Source organism: Halyomorpha halys, unplaced genomic scaffold (genome assembly GCF_000696795.3).
Source record: "Halyomorpha halys isolate HHAL.00 unplaced genomic scaffold, Hhal_1.1 Scaffold511.1, whole genome shotgun sequence".
In the NCBI taxonomy this organism is placed as follows: Eukaryota; Metazoa; Arthropoda; class Insecta; order Hemiptera; family Pentatomidae; genus Halyomorpha; species Halyomorpha halys.
In genome coordinates this window covers 557,548-569,367 of record NW_027106266.1, presented here as the reverse complement: position 1 = coordinate 569,367, position 11,820 = coordinate 557,548, and the positions used below count along the sequence as shown (strand labels likewise).

The following is an 11,820-nucleotide window of genomic DNA, read 5'->3' as shown; positions in this document are numbered from 1 at the left end:
AATTTTGAACGTTGAGTCATTTGTTACAAAGGATGATGCTGCTGATTGGTCTGATCAAAAAAGAAGGTATTTCTGTCCCTTTGAAGGTATTTCTGTTAACGCTTTTTTGGGGTATATTCACGTCTAAAGATTTTCATTGTTATACATTGTATAGGTTATAAATAAATGGATTAGTAAGTAATTTTATAAATTAAATGTAAAAATTCATATGAAACAATGTTCAAATTGGTTGGCTCGACACTTTCCTTTAACAGTAGCAGTATCAATGACCTAAATTTGTTCAGGGGAAAGAATAAGTCAAATTTATTTTAATTTTATTTAAAATTGTTATTCTGACCAAATCACCTCCTTGCACACCCATTGGTCCAGTAATAGTACTTACAAATTACTGCATCCGTGACCCTTCATGGGTTGTAGCGGTACAGATTGTTTTATTATACTTATATGTATATGTAACTGTTTTAATGAATAGATGAAAAAATATTTTTTATTTATTTCCCACAGCCCATGGGTGTGTAGTTGTTGATATCAAGGGGTAATGAAAATTTATGTAGGGATTATTTATGATGTCTGATTACGGAGCTCTACAGGTTTCGTGATATCAATAGTTAGTTAGTGAGCATCCTGTTAGTGTAATGTCTGGAATGGGGCGTCAGTACAATGTTGGTGGCTGTTAAAGAATTTGATGTTCCTCCGTGTGATGAATTCGCTCACTGTTGGGAGTTCGTGTTTCCTGTGTATGTGGCCATCTTCGTTCGTTAAAGTGAAGTAAAATAATTTTTAGGTATTAAAAGTATTTACTTAGGAAATCATGTCATTAAATACAGAGTAGATGATATATAGAGGATATTTTTAGTGAAATGTTTAACATTTTTAATTAATATAATTACTAAATAACGTTAATTCATTTTTATTAAAACATGTTGTTAATGCATCTCAAGTCACAAACTATATAAGTTTTCTTACAGCCACATCTTTTTTTTTACATTGTATTTTATTTTGTTCACAAGAACTCTTCATGAATTCTTGACCTCCAAATAAGGATGATTTCCTGCAATCTACCAAATAAATACTTTTAATATCTAAACAATATTATTTTATATTTACACTAAAACAGTTAAGGAATTTGATCAAATCACTTATTTTCACTTGTGCAATCACCCCACAGAGTAGTTATTTCAAAATCTTCCATGAGCTACCTTAAATGAATGAAATTAATTAAACTAAAAGATTGAAATAATAATAACATATTTTAGTACAAGAGCCGGGAAGAAAAAAAGGCAGTTATCTCACCCCAATTTTTGATTGCTTTAATGAAAACTAGTCAAAATGAATGAGTCTGTCTAGTATAGGTAGGGGTAATAAAAAATGGCGGCTGTTTCAAAACCTTAAAAAAAAATTAATTTTTCATTCAGAGCTCTGTATCTTAAAAACTAACAACAGCACTAGAAAATCTAAGAGAACATTATTTAAAGCAGAGTAAATTTGCTGAAATATTAGCTCTAAAAGAGCTATTTACGTCCAATAGTTCTCGAGAATCTACTGAAAGATTAGTTGTTAGTTAATTTATTTTGAGAAATCTATATCTCAGGAAAAATGTGACGTACATATGTCTATTAGCATTCAAATTAAAGCTAGTTTAATGGACTATAAAGAAGTTTATGACCTTTACCTTCGTAGAAATAGTAATTTTCATGATATTTGCTAAAATAAATTGATTTATAGTTGTTCGGACAATAAGTTTGATTTATGAAAAACTTTATTTCAGAAACCATCGGACGCGCTCAAATTAAAGCCAGTTAAATTTACTACAAAATAGTAAATTATGTTTATTTTTGTAGGAGTAGTAGTTTTTATGATATTTGACAAAATAATCTCACAAAATGTTAATTTCTAGTTGTTCGTATAAAATGTTGGATTTTGAAAAAATACATCTCTAGATCTATAAGACGCACATATGTCTGCCAACACTCAAAATAAAGGAAATTTAACTTTCTATAAAGTAGTTTATGACACTTATCTTCGTAGGGATAGTAGTTTTTATGATATTCACATATGAATATAAATTTGGCAAATGAAATTTGTCTGAAAAACTATAATTTTTATAACAATTTATTTTAGCAAATTTCATATAAACTATTACTCCTACGAAGAAAAACATCATTAACTACTTTTTAGCTCATAAAACTAGCTTTAATTTGAGTGCTAATAGACATCTGTACGTCAAATGGTTTTTGAGGTTTTTCTTTTCAAAATAAATTCACTAACTAGTGACTGATCTACTACGTTACGTCCCATACAACATTTTTCTGAAACGTTGCTTTTTTAAAAGCTATATTTCGAAAAATATTTAACATAAATAACTCTATTAGGGCTCATATTTTAGCAAATTTACTTTTCTTTAAATGACATTCTCTGTTGGGTTTCTTTTGTTGTTCCTAATTTTTAAGACATAGAGCTCCGAATGAAAAATTATTTTTTTTTATCGCTTTGAACAGCCACTATTTTTTTATCCCTCCTACCTATACTTGGCACACTCATCAATTTTGACTGGTAATTATACATAGTTTTTTTTAAAGTAATCAAAAATTGGGGTGAGATTACTGCCTTTTTTTTCTCCTCTTGGGCTCTTGTACTATTTGTAAACAATAAATTTGACCCATATATTTACAAAATTACAATTATTACATTCTGTTTTTAATTAAATAATTAATAGATTGAGTATATTTTGCATTGAAGTAGAAGAGCAGGAGCGTGTACCTGTTGGGGACTGAGCTCACCTGGAGTGGTGGGAGTTGCCGACGGGCCCCCACCAGCTCAGTAGCGCGCAAGGACTGTGCCTGGTTGGTGTCGTAGTGTGTGCCCTCTCTGTGTCATTCCTCTTTCAGTCGTCGTAGGGGTAGGATACTTCTCTCGGCTAACGACAGTTAGTATAGTATATGTCTTGTATATTTACTTCTAGTATATACCAGGCCGCTTCTTTCATTAGTATATATATATACGTATATACCCGTCAAACTATAAACCATCTCTTCGTGTTTTAGTCTAGTGTCTATCCTTACTGCTCATGGGATAGAACTTTGAAGATTAATACAATTGCATCCATTGACGTTTTTCTTTAATTTTATTTATCTCGTATTTATGACAACCTGATCATCACCATTACCGTAGCTATATTCCTACTGATATTATTTCTTCTTGGAAAAATGAAATATAAATAATTTTTCATTATTATAGAATTGTATAACGAGGTTAGCTGTATTTTAGTCATGAAATAAATTATACATTGAATTACAGGAAGTATTGTAATAGTTGTATACATTTCTGTTTGTGCGTTTTGCATGTTGTGCACGTTTTGTAAGAGATTATATCACCACGTGTTTTGATAAGGAATCTGTGTTACTCCACATTTCAATGCCGAATTCCTTCTGAGATTGAAACCTATTTTCCCTTTTTCATAACATTCTCACTGTATTATTATTATTATTATTATTATTATTATTATTATTATTACTTATCAATAACTGTGTCTATTATTTGCATTGTGAAATGACTGCGATGCGACAGCATGTAAATGACGCATCTTATTCCTATTGCCTCCGAAGAAACAGTTACTGTCAGCAGACATTCTTTGGCCCAATTTATTGCCCTGAGATTTAGCGCCACATTCCACCGGTGAGGTCGTTATGTTCGGTAACTTTATAATATTCTTCCCATGGAACTTTCATGTATACCGCGGTCACTTTATCTTATTTTCCACTGTATTCGATTAAGGTTATGTATGTATATAATTAAATTATTAATTAATTTACGGGTTTGTTTTTGTTTAATCAATTTCAGTTAAATGAATGCGATTGGATATCGACAGTACAACTCAACTTTGTATGCATTGCATGTATGATAATTGTTTTATACACTTGTTGAATATTCAATATCTAATATATATAATTGTGTTTTGTACTTTTGTTTCGATTGAATATTTCTGATTAAAACCTTAATTATATTACCACCATTAAGTAACAAAGCTGTTTTCATTTTTTTGATTAAGAAAAATTTACACTTATTTAAGCGTTTCCTGAATTTCTCAACTTATTCATTAATTCTCATTTAATTCATTCACTCCTCAATTTATTCAAACCTTTTGAATTAGCAATTTGTAATACAATTAAAAATAGACAGATTTTTTCATCACCTATATTGATGTTATCTTTCCTTTCTCGTAATATTTACAATTCTTGTTAATTTGGTTAGAATGAGGGAGCTATGTTCATAAAGAGAAGTTGTAAATAGAGGAGATACAAAGATGGATTTCGCCTGAGTAACGAAAGATAAGACAATTTTATAGAAAATAATTTATTATAAGTAAGAATGATTATTTGAATTGGGAATGGAATCTAAGAGACGACTCCGCTGGAAGAATCATGCTCTCAAATGATTCATCTAAAAGAATGTTGATTCCCTTCCGATTCTCTATTTTGGAAGTTGGGGATATATTTCTTAATTAAGGATTGGGCCACTTAGCACTAAGTTATTTGTTTGTTTTTTTAGTTAATTCTATAAAATAACAATATTATTTATTACAACATAATACACAGAAACTAAAAGAGCTGGCAAATAAGTCTTAAATCATTTGTTGTATTTGGGCTTTGTTTTTCGAAAATTGTCGAGGTCTAATTTTGGTCATCAAGTATTTCTAATCTTTTATTTTTAGGTATAAAAATTGAATAAAATATTTGTTTTATATTTATTTGTCTTAAAGTTTATTTTTGAAAAATCATATTTTAGGAAATCATTGTTGTTTTGAACAAAAAGTTCTTGTTAATTAAAAAAACAAAACAACAAAAGGTAAAAAGCATCAACCTAAGAATCGTTCAAGAAAACGATTTGGTACGTAGGTAATCGCTTAATTTAAAATAATCAAACTTATCCATTATATTTACGAGATATTAGCAGTAAATAACTGTTAATCACTTATGAAATTGGAGGTTTAGAAACATGTTTACAGGACAATGAGAAAGAAAATGTTTATCATGAAATGATAATCCTCATTACTGGTTCTGGTTACTGAATAATAACCTCTTCCAACCCAGTGAACAACTGATGAGATTTAATGTGATCTAGAAATAAAGTGGAGGAAGGAGGTCATGAGTCTTTGTTAAACATGGGCTAAACAGAAACCCCAAATTCACATTAACCTGTAGTCAGCGTAGAGGAAAAATAAGGGATTTTATAAGGTTACAGTAAAAATATTGTGTGATATTTAGGAGTAATTTAGATTTTTTTTTTTTTAGAATATTGATAATTTAATCGAAGTCATTAAATGAAATCATTTATCTGGGACGCCTTTGATGTTCCTCAACAAAAACAAAGTCTGCTTTCAAAAAAACTTAAAATGTCCTTGCAATTACAGCTTTTTAAATAAATAGCGAAAACAAGATACATCACGATTATGATCAACGTTAGATACGGCAATGATTTCGATTATATACGTATCAGAGAATATGTGTAAATGTGTCAAGAGATTTATTTTTATATATAATTTTAGATTATCTAAAAGAAACGATAGGTGATTAGACATGGTTTAATGAAAGTGATGATTGTTACTTCGCACATATTTCCCAAATCATTAGAAGTAAAAATTCTCAAAAACTATTATTATCTCTACTGATCTTTCTTGGGCGTGAAACTTCGTCGCTTAGTCTAAACGAAGAACAATTTCTTAATTAAGAGGATAAATAGATTGTGTATAAGAAAGAGTAGGTTTAGGGAGGTGATATCGGATTTTATTTACGAACTAATAAGTGGTATTCCTGTTTTGAATCAAGTATATGTTTGCAGCTTTGAATGGTAAAGCTACATCGACCATGAGTTTAGATTAAATTACAACAGCATTGAAATGAATTAAATGCTTCATGTCAATTTGATGATACATCTAATTTTATCTATGATTAATTTACTGTAATGGTACAGTATCCAATATTCTTGGAATCTACAATAATGTATCGCATGTATTAGAACTGATCTGGTATATGTTATGTTCATCTCGACAAGGGATTCATGTGGATTCCCTCCCTACAAAACAATGTAAATGATTGTCAGTTCAATAACTTCGACCCCTAGAGAAATGTAATCTATTTGAATGCATCCATCTCGTTTAATTATATCATATCGCAATTCTCAATAATAGTATTGTTATTATTAGCTTCTAAATAGAAAAATAAACAGTCTGCCATCAGCTGAGTCCGGGGCGATAGCATAATAATACAATATACCCCTAGCTATCTCTGTTTGATATGTTCTATTTTTGTCAATAATATAAATATATGGCTTAAGGTAGGTATTGTGAAGACGAAACATATTACTAAATTATCACATGCGTTAATTATTTTACTGAAAATTAATAAACTCTTAAGTAAGTACTATAATTACTAATAAATAAATACAGTATTCATAGTAACGCTTATGAAGCTTGCATTATTTTTGATTTACAGCTAGAACAACGATATTGATTAACTGAGCTAAAATTTAATGGCTATTACGATCTACTTTCCTCGGGTTTCCTCTTAGTTGTGGACCTGAGAAAAACTGGTCACTGATTGGGTCCTAATTAGGATCATTTCCTTATAACTATGAGTGTTTTCTATAATATTTATGTTTCATAAACATTAAATTCATATTGCTGAATTTTCTTAGCTTTAACTAAACTGTATCTACTTGCTTGTTCTGTTAAATTGCTTTACGCTTGTGCGGCATTTTAAATGAAAGCCTAAATAGAATATATTAATTAATATGTGAAGATGAATGGAATATGGTCCGGGTGCGGTAAAAAAAAAACTCAAATAGTAAATAATTATACTATTTTTATTGAGCCAACGTTCTGCCCCACGTTGCAGGGCTGTACTGACGGAAAGTCAGTCTGTCTTTGACATCCGTAGTATAATTATTTACTATTTGAGTTTTTTTGACCGCACCATATTCCATTCATCTATACACACGGTCAATCATCAATAACCTTCCATTAATTAATATGCTGTTAAACTACTTGTTAGTATTTGATGACTTTAACAAATATGTAATATATTAATTTTTATATTCTTCATTTATTTTTAATTAGTTGCCTTTACTATCATTGACTTCATTTTCATCGCGAACTCTGAAATAGATTTTTTTAAGTTAAAAAATGTAACTTTGTTTTGTGGAATTTTTCGTTACCGGATTTTTTTTCTTCCACTTTGTTGGGATGCCTTAAATCTGTTTTATAAATGTAAATTTTGCTTAGTAGTATTTTATCGTTCTAGAATACCATAATATCTTAGTAACAATTGCACTGCCAGAGGACAGCTTCTTCTTGATTCTCTGTTTGAAGTTTTCCATTCACAACGGTTCCCTTTATCTCTCTTAATTCTGATTTATTTTGTTTCCATTTGTCCTTCCACTCTTGTTGTAGTTTCAACTGTTAAGTTCAGGAAGCATTCTAGAGAGACTGCGTTGAATGTTGTAACCGGGGTCCTTTCGGAATTTCATTCATTTTCATTAGTTTATTCGATAAAATAATAAAAATATTACTTATCATTAAATTAAAATCAAATATTATTGTTGATAAGTGATTGATAGTAGTGTTGAGATTATTTACAATTAAAAGTATTTATATTTAAATAAAAAAGTGACCAATATATCTAGATATACTATATTATATTAGACCTGGGCAGAATAGCCTAAAAAATGTTAATAGTTGATAAGATGCTGTAAAATTATGGTTGATATTTTCCTTGAAGGTGACCAGGTTGGCTGAAACGTTCAAACGACTTACTAATAAAGAGTTTTAGGACATAATGGATATCATTTACTTTAATTGAATTATAAAACCAGTCTCGAACAATATTAATAGAATATTTTATTAGTATTTAAACAAAAATAACTTACTTTATTAAACGTTCATTCATCATATTCGTTCTTACAGCTATATTTATGTTTCGATGTTGCAACCTTACCCTAGAAAATATTTTTCTGATCACTGCGAAGATATTCATATTGTCAAGTTTTATAGTAAATCATTTGCTAATTCATTATAAATTTCAGGAACATAAACAATTTATAAAATGCTGTGCAAAAAAAGAAAATTATAAAATACTGCACAAAATTTAACTTAACAAGCGATAGTTCTTTTTCTACTCACAATGTGGGTAAATACATTAATCCTTTTAGTGGGGCTTAAAATGTTAATATTATTACAATTTTTTCTTAAAGCTTATGTTTCATAATGAAATCCTTAAAATGAATAGTAATTACATGAAACATTAATTGTTCGTCTGGTGTATATAGTTTATTTGGCTCAAATAGATTTATATAATCTCTGGGATATAGCTTGAAGCTCATTCCAGAACTCTCCTATCCCACAACAAAGGGATCTTCAAAATCAATAAGGGCAGTGTTTGGATTAGGTATGATTAACGATTTAAGTTTGAAGGCAGGCGATAGTCCGTCGGGTTAAGCTTCTACAAAATGTAAATAATATATGAGACCGGCTTTGGAATAGATTACTAAAATGTCAGTCAGCTTTTAGTAACTTATTCGAATATTTTAAATTATTAAAGAAGAAACAACAAGTATTTTAAACTTTTAAAGAGATCTGAGATATTCATTTCAGTTTTTACTAGAAGCACTCAAATATCAACGTTTATTTAACCATTTTTTTGTCAAAAATAAGCGTTACCACATTCTTGTTTTGCGATTATTTAATGCTATAATTGTGTAAAATTAAACTAAATTAGCATTGTAACTAATTCTGTATACCGAGTTAAAGTGGCTCTATCCAACCTCCCAAAGGCAATACCTCCTTAGTGTTTTCCTATTCCAAGTTTTTATAATTAAAAAACCGACCTATATACTTCCTACGATCCATTCATTAAACACCAGATCCCAACCAATCGATTTATATATGCCATCTCATAGAACCGCCTCCTTTATCAAATCCTTATACATGTAACCTCCTCCTCGAATTCTCTCCCTACCTCCACGTCAATTCTCTTTCATCTATTCCTTTAAACAACATCTATTTCTTCACCCACTACATAACCAAACCTCCGCATCACTGTGAGCTATGCATACAGCTATTATCGATTAATATTATAAATAATTTAATATTAATTTACATTTACTAATTAAGATTCTTATGTTATATCAACATGTGCACTAAAACGTTTTTAAATGTCGTTAGTGATTAGAAAGCATGGAGAAATGGTTGCGAAAATAATTAAAATATCCCAAGCTTCTCTATTAGTCCTTAAAAATTGTTTTTTGTTTGTATTATAGAGATAGCTAGAATATTAATATTAAATTTCTTTATATTTCCAAGAAATGAAAAATGTGTTACCTTACTTTTACGTTTTCTTGTGATTAATCGCATTCATATGAATGAATTCTACATTCAGACGTCTTTTCTAGTGCTAGTAACACCTTCCAAGGTAGGATGCATTATAGTTAGTGCTGAAAATTCGTCTTTCAGAATATTTGACCCCATGTTCCTTTCGATGTTGTGGGAAAACGTTCTTAGGATCGTTTAGCAACTGCTTAAATATAATAATAAATATTTTTAACAAACGTTATGTTCCATAATTCCTCTTTGTGTAGCCTCCTGAAAAAAATAAAAATCATGAAGTACTATTGGGTCAATTTTCAAATTTCTACATAGGGGTAAAGTACAAATTTCTAAATAGTTCGGCCATAAATAATTATAGTAGGTTAAATGAAAATTTAACTTACGTACATCAGACCCTCCAACTATATTTTTAATTATAATCTTCCAAAAGTTTATATATCAACTTTTGACAGAAAACTTCTCAATTATAATAAAACATACAAATAAATATTTTAAAAAAAAATTAAAAATAATTAGATGAATCTCAATTAACAAGAATAAGAAATAATATATAAAAAAGAATGGGGCCGTTTGTAGCTCAGTTGGTTGAGCGCCAGTCTTACTAATTTGTGATCTACTGGCGGTCCCGGTTCGAATTCGGCCTAGGGCGTTGACTTTTTTCATTGATTGGCGGTCACACAAAATGAAAAATTTGACCCCCAACCATGGTTAGGCAGTATAGGACTCCTATGGGGAAGTCTTATGCACCAAAAAAGACAATGGTAACATTTCATGTTCTCTATTTACCATCATTTTTAAGTAATAATTCTACAAACATAGCAAATAATATAAAATTAAAATGATAATAATTTGAGAATCAAATGTGTTTAAGACTACAGGGCTTACATAAAAATAATAAAGAAAACAATGCGATGAGAGAAAATTGGCTAACAGTTGAAGTTAAGTTATAAATAAAGAATGTTTTATTATAGATGATTTTAGAGATACAAAGAAATTAATGTTCATGTAATTCCCTGAAGGTTTGGACCCAATAGTACTTCATCTATTGGGTCCAAACCTTCAGGGAATTACATGAACATTAATTTCTTTGTATCTCTAAAATCATCTATAATAAAACATTCTTTATTTATAAATTAACTTCAACTGTTAGCCAATTTTCTCTCATCGCATTGTTTTCTTTATTATTTTTATGTAAGCCCTGTAGTCTTAAACACATTTGATTCTCAAATTATTATCATTTTAATTTTATATTATTTGCTATGTTTGTAGAATTATTACTTAAAAATGACGGTAAATAGAGAACATGCAATGTTACCATTGTCTTTTTTGGTGCATAAGACTTCCCCATAGGAGTCCTATACTGCCTAACCATGGTTGGGGGTCAAAATTTTCATTTTGTGTGACCGCCAATCAATGAAAAAAGTCAACGCCCTAGGCCGAATTCGAACCGGGACCGCCAGTAGATCACAAATTAGTAAGACTGGCGCCCAACCAACTGAGCTACAAACGGCCCATTCTTTTTTATATATTATTTCTTATTCTTGTTAATTGAGATTCATCTAATTATTTTTAATTTTTTTTAAAAATATTTATTTGTATGTTTTATTATAATTGAGAAGTTTTCTGTCAAAAGTTGATATATAAACGTTTGGAAGATTATAATTAAAAATATAATTGGAGGCTCTGATGTAGGTAAGTTAAATTTGTATTTAATCTAAAATAATTATTTATAGCCGAAATTTTTATCAATTTGTTTATTTTTAAAGGAAAATGTGTGGGTCAATTTTACACTACATATAGTGGTACTGATGATTTTATGAATGCAAAGAAAAAAAGGGTTATCTAATTTCTTGAATGTGGGGCGCTACCACGAAATATTGGAAAAACATAAATGCTTAAAATGATTAATTGCTAGTAATATAAGAAGTGCTAGAACACTACTTCATTAATTAATATAACTAATAATTATTTTTTTATATTATTTCACTACTTTCTTAAGAAAATAAACTTATAAGCCTTTCAGGTATAGAATAAATAAATTTCACATCCCTTTATTTTCTCTTGAGTATTCAAAACTCTCTTGTTTCTTGTATAGAGTTGAGTATTTCATTAAGCTAGTAGTGCCTAGAGGCGCCCAGCTCTGCATCTCTGATTGTCGGTGGAATTATTGTAACGCGAGGGTTGTTTTGTTTCTTCCCCACCCCCTGCCGCTTACATTTGCTTGTCATGTCTGCATTGCAATGAAATATTAAACATTTTAATCGGGCTCTTGATTTATGGCTCATGTTAGCTGCCTGTTTAATTACAGTCATGAATTATTCATAGTTTGAGTTTGGTATTCGTTTCTGCGTCGAGCCTCCGTTATGTGTGTGCTTTCAAGATGGCTTATCGTCATGGCGGCTTCCCTCTCATTTATTTGAAATTACCAAAATAAAAATTAT

General features: G+C 29.7%; 1 protein-coding gene across 3 annotated transcripts in view; it reads left to right on the top strand.

Moving 5' to 3' along the window:
* Nucleotides 1-11,820, top strand: part of LOC106683743 (N-deacetylase and N-sulfotransferase sfl) — a gene marked incomplete at its 3' end in the record, with an annotated part of 703,925 nt that overhangs the window by 135,604 nt on the left and 556,501 nt on the right. The window contains 1 exon segment of one of the 3 annotated variants that reach the window (XM_067044628.1): nt 2,826-2,926. 3 annotated transcript variants of the gene reach the window in all.